The following is a 13490-nucleotide window of genomic DNA, read 5'->3' as shown; positions in this document are numbered from 1 at the left end:
TTTGTTCACAGCTTCTGCTGCATCACTGCTCCTCAGTCCATTGCATTTAATATTTCCACCATTTGTATATAATACATGTGAATTACTTGAAGAGAATAGATAATTGGAAACTTAGAAACGAATTAAGAAGTGATGAGTTTTGAGTATTCATCACCTTTGTTTTCAGTGTATTTTATTTCATTATGACTGTCTCCACCAATAATCATGGAGTCTTGGTCCAATTACTATTGGAGGAGGTCACCGAGGGCATGACTTCCAGTTGGCTTCTGAGCTGGACCCCAGCAATGGGAGGTTCCTCACCTCCTCCCCCGTCCTTGGACTGTGCATTCTGCTTACCTTCCCTGCTCCCAGAAGCTGCCATAGGATGTAGCCTCCAGTTACAGCGTGGTGTGGTCAGCATCTGGATAGTAGATGTGACTGAGGCCACTAGATAATGACTTAGGATTCTGGTGGGTGGATGTAGAGATTGACTCATCCTGCAGCCACGCAAGACAAGCCTCATATATAAGTTCCCTTGTTTATTAAACCTGCCACCTCCCGATCTGGAGTGGCCTGCATCTTTCTTTGATCTCCCCCTGGCCTCCATATATGGGACCCAGTTTCAGATTATACCCAGGAATCTCCCGGAAAGGTTACAAACAAACAATTACCTAAACTCATGGTTCCTTAGTTTGCTCATCTCTTAGATGGGTCTAGTGATATTACCAACCTCTTGGGTTTTCAGGGAGGACGCCTGCTTTCAACTCCTGTTACCAAACTTGCTTTCCCCAAAGGCTGCTTTCTGGTCCTCCCTGACTCCTGGTTCCTAGGCCCTTTCCCAGGGCTAACTACTCTTTGCCTTTCCTTCAGCCTGCCACCCCAGCCTTCTGTCCTTTTATGTCCTGGTTCTTTGGATTCTGATCAGACCTCTCCACACTGCCATGCCCCAGCCTCTTGTAATAATAGGCAGCACAGACACTCACAGTGGCTTTTGCTTCCGTCTTGTCACCCCATTAATTTGTTTAGCCATTTAGTCAACAGACTTTTTATAATTATAGTTAATATGAACCAAGCAGTCACTGTGTGCCAGGCACCATTCCAACTACTTTACCTGTTAATCGTCACAACACACCCAAGAGGAATTTTAAAAGTTTAAAAAGCATAATTTACTAGTGAAGCCATCCGGTCCCGAGTCTTCTTTTTGTAGAAAGGTCTTTGATTTAAAAAGAAAAAGAAAAAAGAAAAAAAAGCAAGGTGTTTGATCTGTAATTCAGTTTTTTACTTGTTATATAGGTCTATTCCGACTTGCTTCTTGAGTCAGTGTTGTTTCTCTGTGTCTTCTAGGAAACTCTACATTTTATACATGCCATCTCTTTTCTCAGCATACAGTTATTCATAGTATTTCCATCTAATCCTTTTTATTTTATTTTATTTTATTTTATTTTATTTTATTTTATTTTATTTTATCTTTCTTCTTTCTTGATTCTCTTTTATTTTATTTTTTTAAATAAATTAATTTTTTACTGGTGTTCAATTTACCAACATACAGAATAACACCCAGTGCTCATCCTTTCAAGTGCCCCTCTCAGTGCCCGTCATCCATTCACCCCCACCCACCGCCCTCCTCCCCTTCCACCACCCCTAGTTCGTTTCCCTGAGTTAGGAGTCTTTTTTTTCTCCCTTCCTTTCTATTCCTTTTCACTGTTATTTATATTCCCCAAATGAATGAGAACATATAATGTTTGTCCTTCTCTGATTGACTTACTTCACTCAGCATAATACCCTCCAGTTCCAACCACGTTGAAGCAAATGGTGGGTATTTGTCGTTTCTAATGGGTGAGTAATATTCCGTTGTATACATAAACCACATCTTCTTTATACATTCATCTTTCGATGGACACTGAGGCTCCTTCCACAGTTTGGCTATTGTGGACATTGCTGCTAGAAACATCAGGGTGCAGGTGTACCGGCGTTTCATTGCATCTGAATCTTTGGGGTAAATCCCCAACAGTGCAATTTCTGGGTCGTAGGGAGGTCTATTTTTAACTCTTTGAGGAACCTCCACACAGTTTTCCAGAGTGGCTGCAACAGTTCACACTCCCACCAACAGTGTAAGAGGGTTCCCTTTTCTCCACATCCTCTCCAACATTTGTTGTTTCCTGCCTTGTTAATTTTCCCCATTCTCACTGGTGTGAGGTGGTATCTCATTGTGGTTTTGATTTGTATTTCCCTGATGGCCAGTGATGCAGAGCATTTTCTCATGTGCATGTGGGCCATGTCTATATCTTCCTCTGTGAGATTTCTCTTCATCTGTTTTGCCCATTTCATGATTGGATTGTTTGTTTCTTTGGTGTTGAGTTTAAGAAGTTCTTTATAGATCTTGGAAACTAGCCATTTATCTGATACGTCATTTGAAAATATCTTCTCCCATTCTGTAGGTTGTCTTTGAGTTTTGTTGACTGTATCCTTTGCTGTGCAAAACGTATCTTGACGAAGTCCCAATAGTTCATTTTTGCTTTTGTTTCTTTTGCCTTCGTGGATGTATCTTGCAAGAAATTACTGTGGCCAAGTTCAAAAAGGGTGTTGCCTGTGTTCTCCTCTAGGATTTTGATGGACTCTTGTCTCACATTTAGATCTTTCATCCATTTTGAGTTTATCTTTGTGTATGGTGCAAGAGACTAGTCTAGTTTCATTCTTCTGCATGTGGATGTCCAATTTTCCCAGCACCATTTATTGAAGAGACTGTCTTTTTTCCAATGGATAGTCTTTCCTCCTTTATTGAATATTAGTTGGCCATAAAGTTCAGGGTCCACTTCTGGGTTCTCTATTCTGTTCCATTGATCTATGTGTCTGTTTTTGTGCCAGGACCACACTGTCTTGATGACCACAGCTTTGTAGTACAACCTGAAATCTGGCATTCTGATGCCCCCAGCAATTGTTTTCTTTTTCAAAATTCCCCTGCCTATTCGGGGTCTTTTCTGATTCCACACAAATCTTAAAATAAATTGTTCTAACTCTCTGAAGAAAGTCAATGGTATTTTGATAGCGATTGCATTAAACGTGTAAATTGCCCTGGGTAACATTGACATTTTCACAATATTAATTCTGCCAATCCATGAGCATGGAATATTTTTCCATCTCTTTGTGTCTTCCTCAATTTCTTTCAGAAGTGTTCTATAGTTTTTAGGGTATAGGTTCTTTACCTCTTTAGCCTGGTTTATTCCTAGGTATCTTCTGCTTTTGGGTGCAATTGTAAATGGGATTGACTCCTTAATTTCTCTTTCTTCAGTCTCATTGTTAGCGAATAGAAATGCCACTGATTTCTGGGCATTGATGTTGTATCCTGCCACGCTACCAAATTGCTGTATGAGTTCTACAAATTTGGGGTGGAGGCTTTTGGGTTTTCTATGTAGAGTACCATGTCATCAGTGAAGAGGGAGAGTTTGACTTCTTCTTTGCCCATTTGAATTCCCTTAATGTCTTTTATGTTGTCTGATTGCTGAGGCTAGGACTTCCAATACTATGTTGAATAGCAGTGGTGAGAGTGGACATCCCTGTCTTGTTCCTGATCTTACGGGAAAGGCTCCCAGTGCTTCCCCATTGAGAATTATGTTTGCTGTGGGCTTTTCATAGATGGCTTTTAAGATGTTGAGGAATGTTCCCTCTATCCCTACACTCTGAAGAGTTTTGATCAGGACGGGATGCTGTATTTTCTCAAATGCTTTCTCTGCATCTATTGAGAGGATCATATGGCTCTTGTTTTTTCTCTTGCTGATATGATCAATCATATTGATTGCTTTACGAGTTTTGAACCAGCCTTGCATCCCGGGGATAAATCCCACTTGGTCATGGTGAATAATTTTCTTAATGTACTGCTGGATCTTATTGGCTATTATCTTGTTAAGAATTTCTGCATCCATGTTCATCAGGGATATTGGTCTGTAATTCTTTTTGGTGGGGTCTTTGTCTGGTTTTGGAATTAAGGTGATGCTGGCCTCGTAGAACGAATTTGGAAGTACTCCAACTCTTTTTATCTTTCCAAACACCTTTAGTAGAATAGGTACGATTTCTTCTTTAAACGTTTGATAGAATTCCCCTGGGAAGCCATCTGGCCCTGGACTCTTGTCTTGGGAGGTTTTTGATGACTGCTTCAATTTCCTCCCTGGTTATTGGCCTGTTCAGGTTTTCTATTTCTTCCTGTTCCAGTTTTGGTAGTTTGTGGTTTTCCAGGAATGCGTCCATTTCTTCTAGATTGCCTAATTTATTGGCGTATAGCTGTTCATAATATGTTTTTAAAATCGTTTGTATTTTCTTGGTGTTGTTAGTGATCTCTCCTTTCTCATTCATGATTTTATTAGTTTGAGTCTTCTCTCTCTTCTTTTTAATAAGGTTGGCTAATGGTTTATCTATCTTATTAATTCTTTCAAAGAACCAACTCCTGGTTCTGTTGATCTGTTCCACAGTTCTTCTGGTCTCGATTTCGTTGAGTTCTGCTCGAATTTTAATTAACTCTTTTCTTCTGCTGGGTGTAGCATCTATCTGCTGTTTTTTCTCTAGCTCCTTTATTTGTAAGGTTAGCTTTTGTATTTGAGTTCTTTCCAGATTTTGAATGGATGCTTGTATTGCGATGTATTTCCCCCTAAGGACTGCTTTTGCTGCATTCCAAAGATTTTGAACCTTTGTATCTTCATTCTCATTAGTTTCCATGAATCTTTTTAATTCTCCCTTAATTTCCTGGTTGACCCTTTCATCTTTTAGCAGGATTGTCCTTAACCTCCACGTGTTTGAAGTCCTTCCAAACTTCTTGTTGTGATTTAGTTCTAATTTCAAGGCATTATGGTCTGAGAATATGCAGGGGACGATCTCAATCTTTTGGTATCGGTTCAGACCCAATTTGTGGCCCAGTATGTGGTCTATTCTGGAGAAAGTTGCATGTGCACTTGAGAAGAATGTGTATTCAGTTGAGTTTGGATGTAAAGTTCTGTAGATATCTGTGAAATCCATATGTTCCAGTGTATCATTTAAAGCTCTCGATTCTTTGGAAATGTTGTGTTTAGAAGACCTATCGAGGGTAGAAAGCGCTAGATTGAAGTCACCAAGTATAAGTGTATTATTATCTAAGTATTTCTTCACTTTGGTTATTAATTGATTTAAATATTTGGCAGTTCCCACATTCGGGGCATATATATTGAGGATTGTTAAGTCCTCTTGTTGGATAGATCCTTTAAGTATGATATAGTGTCCCTCTTCATCTCTCACTACAGTCTTCGGGGTAAATTTTAGTTTATCTGATATAAGGATGGCTACCCCTGCTTTCTTTTGAGGACCTTTTGAATGGTAAATGGTTCTCCAACCTTTTATTTTCAGGCTGTAGGTGTCCTTCTGTCTAAAATGAGTCTCATGTAAACAGCAAATAGATGGGTCCTGTTTTTTTATCCAGTCTGAAACCCTGCGCCTTTTGATGGGGTCATTAAGTCCGTTCATGTTCAGAGTTACTGTTGACAGATATGAGTTTAGTGTCATCATGATATCTATTCAGTCCTTGTTTTTGTTGATTGTTCCATTGAACTTCTTCTTAAAGGGGAATTTTAAGAGTCCCCCTTAAAATATCTTGCAGAGCTGGTTTGGAGGTCACATATTCTTTCAGTTCCTGCCTGTCTTGGAAGCTCTTTTTCTCTCCTTCCATTTTGAATGAGAGCCTTGCTGGATAAAGTATTCTTGGTTGCATGTTCTTCTCATTTAGGACCCTGAATATATCCTGCCAGCCCTTTCTGGCCTGCCGGGTCTCTGTGGAGGGGTCTGCTGTTACCCTAATATTCCTCCCCATAACAGTCAGGGATTTCTTGTCTCTTGCTGCTTTAAGGATCTTCTCTTTATCTTTGGAATTTGCAAGCTTCACTATTAAATGTCGAGGTGTTGAACGGTTTTTATTGATTTTAGGGGGGGATCTCTCTATTTCCTGGATATGAATGCCTGTTTCCCTTCCCAGATTAGGAAAGTTTTCAGCTATGATTTGTTCAAATACATATTCTGGCCCTCTGTCCCTTTCGGCACCCTCGGGATCCCCAATTATGCGTAGGTTTTTCTTCCTCAGGCTGTCGTTTATTTCCCTTAATCTGTCTTCATGGTCTTTTAATTGTCTGTCTCTTTTTTCCTCAGTTCCCCTCTTTGCCATCAACTTGTCTTCTATGTCACTCACTCGTTCTTCCACCTCGTTAACCCTCGTTGTTAGGACTTCTAGTTTGGATTGCATCTCATTCAATTGATTTTTAATTTCTGCCTGATTGGATCTAAAATCTGCAGTCATGAAGTCTCTTGAATCCTTTATGCTTTTTTCTAGAGCCACCAGTAGCTGTGTAATAGTGCTTCTGAATTGGCTTTCTGACATTGAATTGTAATCCAGATTTTGTAAATCTGTGGGAGAGAGGACTGTTTCTGATTCTTTCTCTTGAGGTGAGGTTTTCCTTTTAGTCATTTTGCTTAGTGCAGAGTGGCCAAAAACAAATTGTATTGGAAAATGAGCAAAAGAGAGGAGAGAAAGAAGGAAAGAAAGGAGAAAAAGAAAAAAGAAAAAAGGAAGAAAAAAAGGAAAAAAGAGAATAAAAAGAGAAAGAAAAAGAAAGAAAGGGAAAAAAGGGGCTGGGGGACGCAATCAGAAATAAAAACAAACAAACAAAAACAAAACAAAAACAAAACAACAAAAGAAAAAACAAAAAACACGGGGGAGTATCTTTGATTCTGTATACTTTAAGTCCCTTGACTTCCCCTGGATCTTGTCTGTCTAGCTGGTCTTCAGGGGGAGGGGCCTGTTGTGCTGATTTTCAGGTGTTAGCACTTGGGGGAGCTGCTCTGCCCCCTGCCTGGTGCAGGGCTCAGTGGGGGTTGTTTACCCCGTGAGGCCCCAGGAGGAACAACCCCAGTGGCTGCGGCAGCTCTGGAGCCCTGTATTCTGCCCCCACAGTAACTACAGAGCTCTCCGTCTGCAGGGCCTGGACTCCGGGGGCGGGGCCGCTGATCTGCTCAGCTCGGGGCAGGAGCGTCCTTGCTGTCCTGGGCCTTCGCGGCCTCTGCCTGTCCCGGGGGGAGGCCGGATCCTGGGCTGTGTCCTGGCGCCCTGTGCTCCCGGCCTGCGCTGTTGGATTCGCACTCCCGGCCGCGCAGCTGCTTCTCCACAGAGCCGCCGCCCGAGCCCCTCTGAGCTGCTCCCGGGCCGCGCAGCCCCCTCCGTGGAGCTGCCGCCCGAGCCCCTCCGAGCTGCTCCCGCCCTGCAGCCCCCTCCACAGAGCCTCCCCCGAGCCCCTCCGAGCTGCTCCGGGTCCTGCCATGCACGCTGCAGCCCTTAGGGAGCTCGGCGCACTCTCCTGGGCGCGCATGGGTCTGTTAGTGTCCCAAGGAGCCCGAGGTCATCCCCGCCCTCCTGGGGTCCTGCTCCAACTCCCTGCGAGCCCCTTTCTGACTGGGGAAGGTTGGTGAAGCTCCTGCTTCTCCGGGACGCGGCTCTCCTGTCCTGGGGACACTCGCCCCGGCCTTAGCCCGGCTCCTCGCAGAGCCTCTCCCCCTTGGAAGCCTTTTGTTTCTTTATTTCTTTTTCCCCCTGTCTTCCTACCTAGATCGAAGCGTGAACTCTTCTCACTGTAGCATTCCAGCTGGTCTCTCTTTAAACCTCAGGCCGAATTCGTAGATTTTCAGGATGATTTGAAGGTTATCTAGGTAATTTGGTGGGGACAGGTGATTTGGGGACCCTACTCTTCCGCCATCTTGCCCCTCCTCTTCCCTAATCCTTTTTATATGTATATTGTCTACTCTTTCATTCTTTATTTGAATAATTTGACACTTCTCTTTTCTTGAATGATCTGACTATAGGTTTGCTAAAGTGAACCCCTGGATTATTCAGTCACTAGCTGGTCCTCGCTTTCAGAAGTATGTGGTTCTGGCTAAAACTCATTGCTTAGTCATTGACCAGTGGCCATCCTTAGAAGATTCTGACTTTGGCTATATCGTAAAGACAGAACACATAGAAGTTGATAGGGACTATCAGCGAATCATAATATTTGAGGCAGGGCAGCAAGTCGTCTCTTGAAGGGGGAATCTTATAGTCAATGACTGAATTCCCCCTATGCCTTAGCACTGTTGAAACGTGGGTAGGGTACCTGAGTGGCTCAATGGTGGAGCATGTGCCTTCGGCTCAGGTCATGATCCCGGGGTCCTGGAATCGAGTCCCACATTGGTACTCATCACTCAGCAGGGAGTCTCCTTCTACCTCTGCCTGTGTCTCTGCCTCTTTCTGTAACTCTCATGAATAAATAAATAAATAAAAAAAGAATTGCAGGTATAAGAGCCTTGCTGCTCCTGCCATAAAAGGCAGCCCATCCACACACTCCCAAAAGACAGAAATTAAAGTTTTTGAGTAGGAGACTGCATCTCATTCTTAGACCCCAAGTAGGAGAACCACCTTCTTTTTTTATTAATAATACTTTTATTTAGGTATAATTCACATAACTAAATCCACCCCTTTAAAATATGTAATTTAGTAATTTTAGTATATTCACAGGATTTTAAATCCATCACCACTGTCTGACTCTAGAATATTTTCATTACCCCAAAAAGAGTCATTCCCTTTTAAGGAATGACTTAAATGACTTCCATAGCCATTAGGAATCATTCACTTTTACCCAAAACTTCTGGCAGTAACTGGTCTCCTTTCCACATCTGTGGATTTGCCTGTTTTGGGGACTTTAACTTAGCAGAATATTTTAAAGTTTGATCCATGTGGAAGAAAGTATCAGTCCCGCCTTCTTTTTTTTTTATCTTATGTGTTTAGTTCATTCCTTTTGAATGCATGAGTAGTCATTGTATGACATAGTACGACATTTTCTTTACCCATCTGTTGATGTACACTTGAGTTGTTTCCGCATTCAGGATATTATGAAAAACACTGCTGTGAATATTCAGACACACAAATTTGTGTGAACGTGTGTTTCACTTCTCTTGCGTATATATGTAGGAATGGAATTTCTAGGTCATATGATAACTTTGTGTTTAACTTTCTTAGGATCTTTCTAAGTGCTTTTCAAAGTAGGTGCATTCTTTTACATTCCCAACAGCAATATATGTGGGTTCCAATGTCTTCGCTTCCTTCCAACATTTATCCTATTTTATTTTATCCATCCTATAGGTGTTGTAGCAGTTAAGAGTTCAACCAGAGAAAGAGAACCAGTAGTATATAAATAGTAGATAAATCAGGAGTGAGCAGCAGAACAATAGAAGGTTGGGTCAGAAAATGCACGGGGTGAGGGGCACAGCATAATGTAGGCTTTCCCAACTGATACAGTCTCTAAGGGCTCTTCCAGGTCTAACATCATACACATCTAGAAACCAAGGTGGTAGAGACGGTGAAAGAAGCAGTTTACATTCTGTAACAAGTGAAACAAAGCCTAAGTTGTGGGCACATCTACCAAGATGCTCTTTGTTTCCTTTAGCTCTTCCATGAGCTGACATCTCCCATGAACTTGGGTCACAGTTTATCTGCTCCCTCCAATGTGCCAGGCAGTGTGGCAGCACTTGACACAATTCAGGAATGAAACCTCATGGCAGGACTCGCGAAGGTTCCTTAAGATGCTGGGAAATTTTGAGTAGCAAACAGTTTTAATGTATTTACAACTAATTTGAAAGCAACTGGTTTGGGGTCCCTTAAACAAAATTGGAATGACTTGCAACAGCTGTTTCTCTGGAAACCTCACAGAGAGCTGCCTGTCTGGCTCCTCTTACTGGTACCTCTTCCCTGCAGGGAACTGCCTTTTCAGGTGCTGAGCTCTTTTGTATGTTCTGGGATAACAGCAAGGACCAGAAAGCAGCATGCATCCTCACATACGAGGGGAGCAGATGTATGGGAAAACCCAAGTGTAGGTTTAGAAGAAGAGAGACATGATAGAACTATTTAGAGGCTGATCCCAAATATGAGAATCCTGTTGACATCAATTTTCCATCTAGGCCAAGGCTCCCAACTATATCTCAAGTAACCACAGGATGTGTTTGATGGTCAGCAAACATAACACGTGCCTTGTGCTGCTTGACTCATAAATCATGACGGGGTGGTGGAAAGATATGCATGAGTATTTGGGTGTGACACGCACATATCAGGCTATTGATCTACTTATTATTTATCTTTTTTTTGATGTTTAAGTATTAGGATTTTATTTCCAGCACTTAAGGTTCATCCTTGGGTGTAAGAAGTCTAATAGAACCTGAGGGGCGGGCAGCCCCGGTGGCGCAGCGGTTTAGCGCCACCTGCAGCCGGGGTGTGATCCTGGAGACCCGGGATCGAGTCCCACGTCGGGCTCCCTGCATGGAGCCTGCTTCTCCCTCTGCCTGTCTGTCTCTCTCTCTCTGTCTCTATGAATGAATAAATAAATAAAAATCTTTAAAAAAAAAAAAAAAAAAAAAGAACCTGAGGGGCTCCTTTTAAATATTTACCTACTTGTGATGGACAAACCAACCAATAAACCATTTTTTATTTACTTACATCACGGATCTCCCATAGGAAACCCTTCAGCCTAGCACCCTTCATAGCTCTAGTACAATGTCACTGTCCTGGGGTCTCACTGATCCACATCTAACGATGCCTACAAAACACCTATGCTATCCGTCTTATCTCATGAATCCTAGAGCTTCTCTCAGCTGTAAATGCAATGATGTTTACTAAAAGCAGTTCTGCTTTACTGACAGACAATATCTGACAGTAAAGAATATACCAAGACTTGACTGAACCAAAATTGCATGAAGAATGAGTTCACCCTTCTGCTCTGCAGTGTAGTTTCCAGAAGTCAACTGTGATAAAAAGCAGGAAATCACTATTTTAAAATTTTACTAACTCCTAAAAAGCTAGAAGTTGGATTTAACAGTTTATTATGATTTATAAGTATCGTTTTAAAAACATCAGTCCAATTGTAAATGGGATTGACTCCTTAATTTCTCTTTCTTCAGTCTCATTGTTAGTATATAGAAATGCCACTGACTTCTGGGCATTGATTTTGTATCCTGCCACGCTACCGAATTGCTATATGAGTTCTAGCAATCTTGGGGTGGAGACTTTTGGGTTTTCTATGTAGAGTATCATGTCATCAGCGAAGAGGGAGAGTTTGACTTCTTCTTTGCCAATTTGAATGCCTTTAATGTCTTTTTGTTGTCTGATTGCTGAGGCTAGGACTTCCAGTACTATGTTGAACAGCAGTGGTGAGAGTGGACATCCCTGTCTTGTTCCTGATCTTAGGGGAAAGGCTCCCAGTGCTTCCCCATTGAGAATGATATTTGCTGTGGGCTTTTCAGAGATGGCTTTTAAGATGTCGAGGAATGTTCCCTCTATCCCTACACTCTGAAGAGTTTTGATCAGGAATGGATGCTGTATTTTGTCAAATGCTTTCTCTGCATCCAATGAGAGGATCATATGGTTCTTGGTTTTTCTCTTGCTGATATGATGAATCACATTGATTGTTTTACGGGTGTTGAACCAGCCTTGTGTCCCAGGGATAAATCCTACTTGGTCATGGTGAATAATTTTCTTAATGTACTGTTGGATCCTATTGGCCAGTATCTTGTTGAGAATTTTTGCATCCCATTTACAATTGCACCCAAAAGCATAAGATACCTAGGAATAAACCTAACCAAAGATGTAAAGGATCTATACCCTCAAAACTATAGAACACTTCTGAAAGAAATTGAGGAAGACACAAAGAGATGGAAAAATATTCCATGTTCATGGATTGGCAGAATTAATATTGTGAAAATGTCAATGTTACCCAGGGCAATATACACGTTTAATGCAATCCCTATCAAAATACCATGGACTTTCTTCAGAGAGTTAGAACAAATTATTTTAAGATTTGTGTGGAATCAGAAAAGACCCCGAATAGCCAGGGGAATTTTAAAAAAGAAAACCATATCTGGGGGCATCACAATGCCAGATTTCAGGTTGTACTACAAAGCTGTGGTCATCAAGACAGTGTGGTACTGGCACAAAAACAGACACATAGATCAGTGGAACAGAATAGAGAATCCAGAAGTGGACCCTGAACTTTATGGGCAACTAATATTCGATAAAGGAGGAAAGACTATCCATTGGAAGAAAGACAGTCTCTTCAATAAGTGGTGCTGGGAAAATTGGACATCCACATGCAGAAGAATGAAACTAGACCACTCTCTTTCACCATACACAAACATAAACTCAAAATGGATGAAAGATCTAAATGTGAGACAAGAGTCCATCAAAATCCTAGAGAAGAACACAGGCAACACCCTTTTTGAACTCGGCCATAGTAACTTCTTGCAAGATACATCCACGAAGGCAAAAGAAACAAAAGCAAAAATGAATTATTGGGACTTCATCAAGATAAGAAGCTTTTGCATAGCAAAGGATACAGTCAACAAAACTCAAAGACAACCTTCAGAATGGGAGAAGATATTTGCAAATGACATATCAGATAAAGGGCTAGTTTCCAAGATCTATAAAGAACTTATTAAACTCAACACCAAAGAAACAAACAATCCAATCATGAAATGGCAAAAGACATGAAGAGAAATCTCACAGAGGAAGACATAGACATGGCCAACATGCATATGAGAAAATGCTCTGCATCACTTGCCATCAGGGAAATACAAATCAAAACTACAATGAGATACCACCTCACACCAGTGAGAATGGGGAAAATTAACAAGGCAGGAAACAACAAATGTTGGAGAGGATGCGGAGAAAAGGGAACCCTCTTACACTGTTGGTGGGAATGTGAACTGGTGCAGCCACTCTGAAAAACTGTGTGGAGGTTCCTCAAACAGTTAAAAATAGACCTGCCCTACGACCCAGCAATTGCACTGTTGGGGATTTACCCCAAAGATACAAATGCAATGAAACGCTGGGACACCTGCACCCCGATGTTTATAGCAGCAATGGCCACGATAGCCAAACTGTGGAAGGAGCCTCGGTGTCCAACGAAAGATGAATGGATAAAGAAGATGTGGTTTATGTATACAATGGAATATTACTCAGCTATTAGAAATGACAAATACCCACCATTTGCTTCAACGTGGATGGAACTGGAGGGTATTATGCTGAGTGAAGTAAGTCAGTCGGAGAAGGACAAACATTATATGTTCTCATTCATTTGGGGAATATAAATAATAGTGAAAGGGAATATAAGGGAAGGGAGAAGAAATGTGTGGGAAATATCAGAAAGAGAGACAGAACGTAAAGACTGCTAACTCTGGGAAACGAACTAGGGGTGGTAGAAGGGGAGGAGGGCAGGGGGTGGGAGTGAATGGGTGACCGGCACGGGGGGTTATTCTGTATGTTAGTAAATTGAACACCAATAAAAAATAAATTAAAAAAAATAAAAAGATAGTAAAACAAACAAAAAAAATCAGTCCATTAAACCATGTAGAAATAAGTATGAAAAAGTCTGCAAAACAAAACATACTTTAAACATATTTAAGTAGAGGGATTATCTGAAATTCCAGATTTC

This window comes from Canis lupus, chromosome X (genome assembly GCF_048164855.1).
Source record: "Canis lupus baileyi chromosome X, mCanLup2.hap1, whole genome shotgun sequence".
In the NCBI taxonomy this organism is placed as follows: domain Eukaryota; kingdom Metazoa; phylum Chordata; class Mammalia; order Carnivora; family Canidae; genus Canis; species Canis lupus.
The sequence above is the reverse complement of the archived record's forward strand: the minus strand, read 5'-3'. Positions refer to the sequence as shown.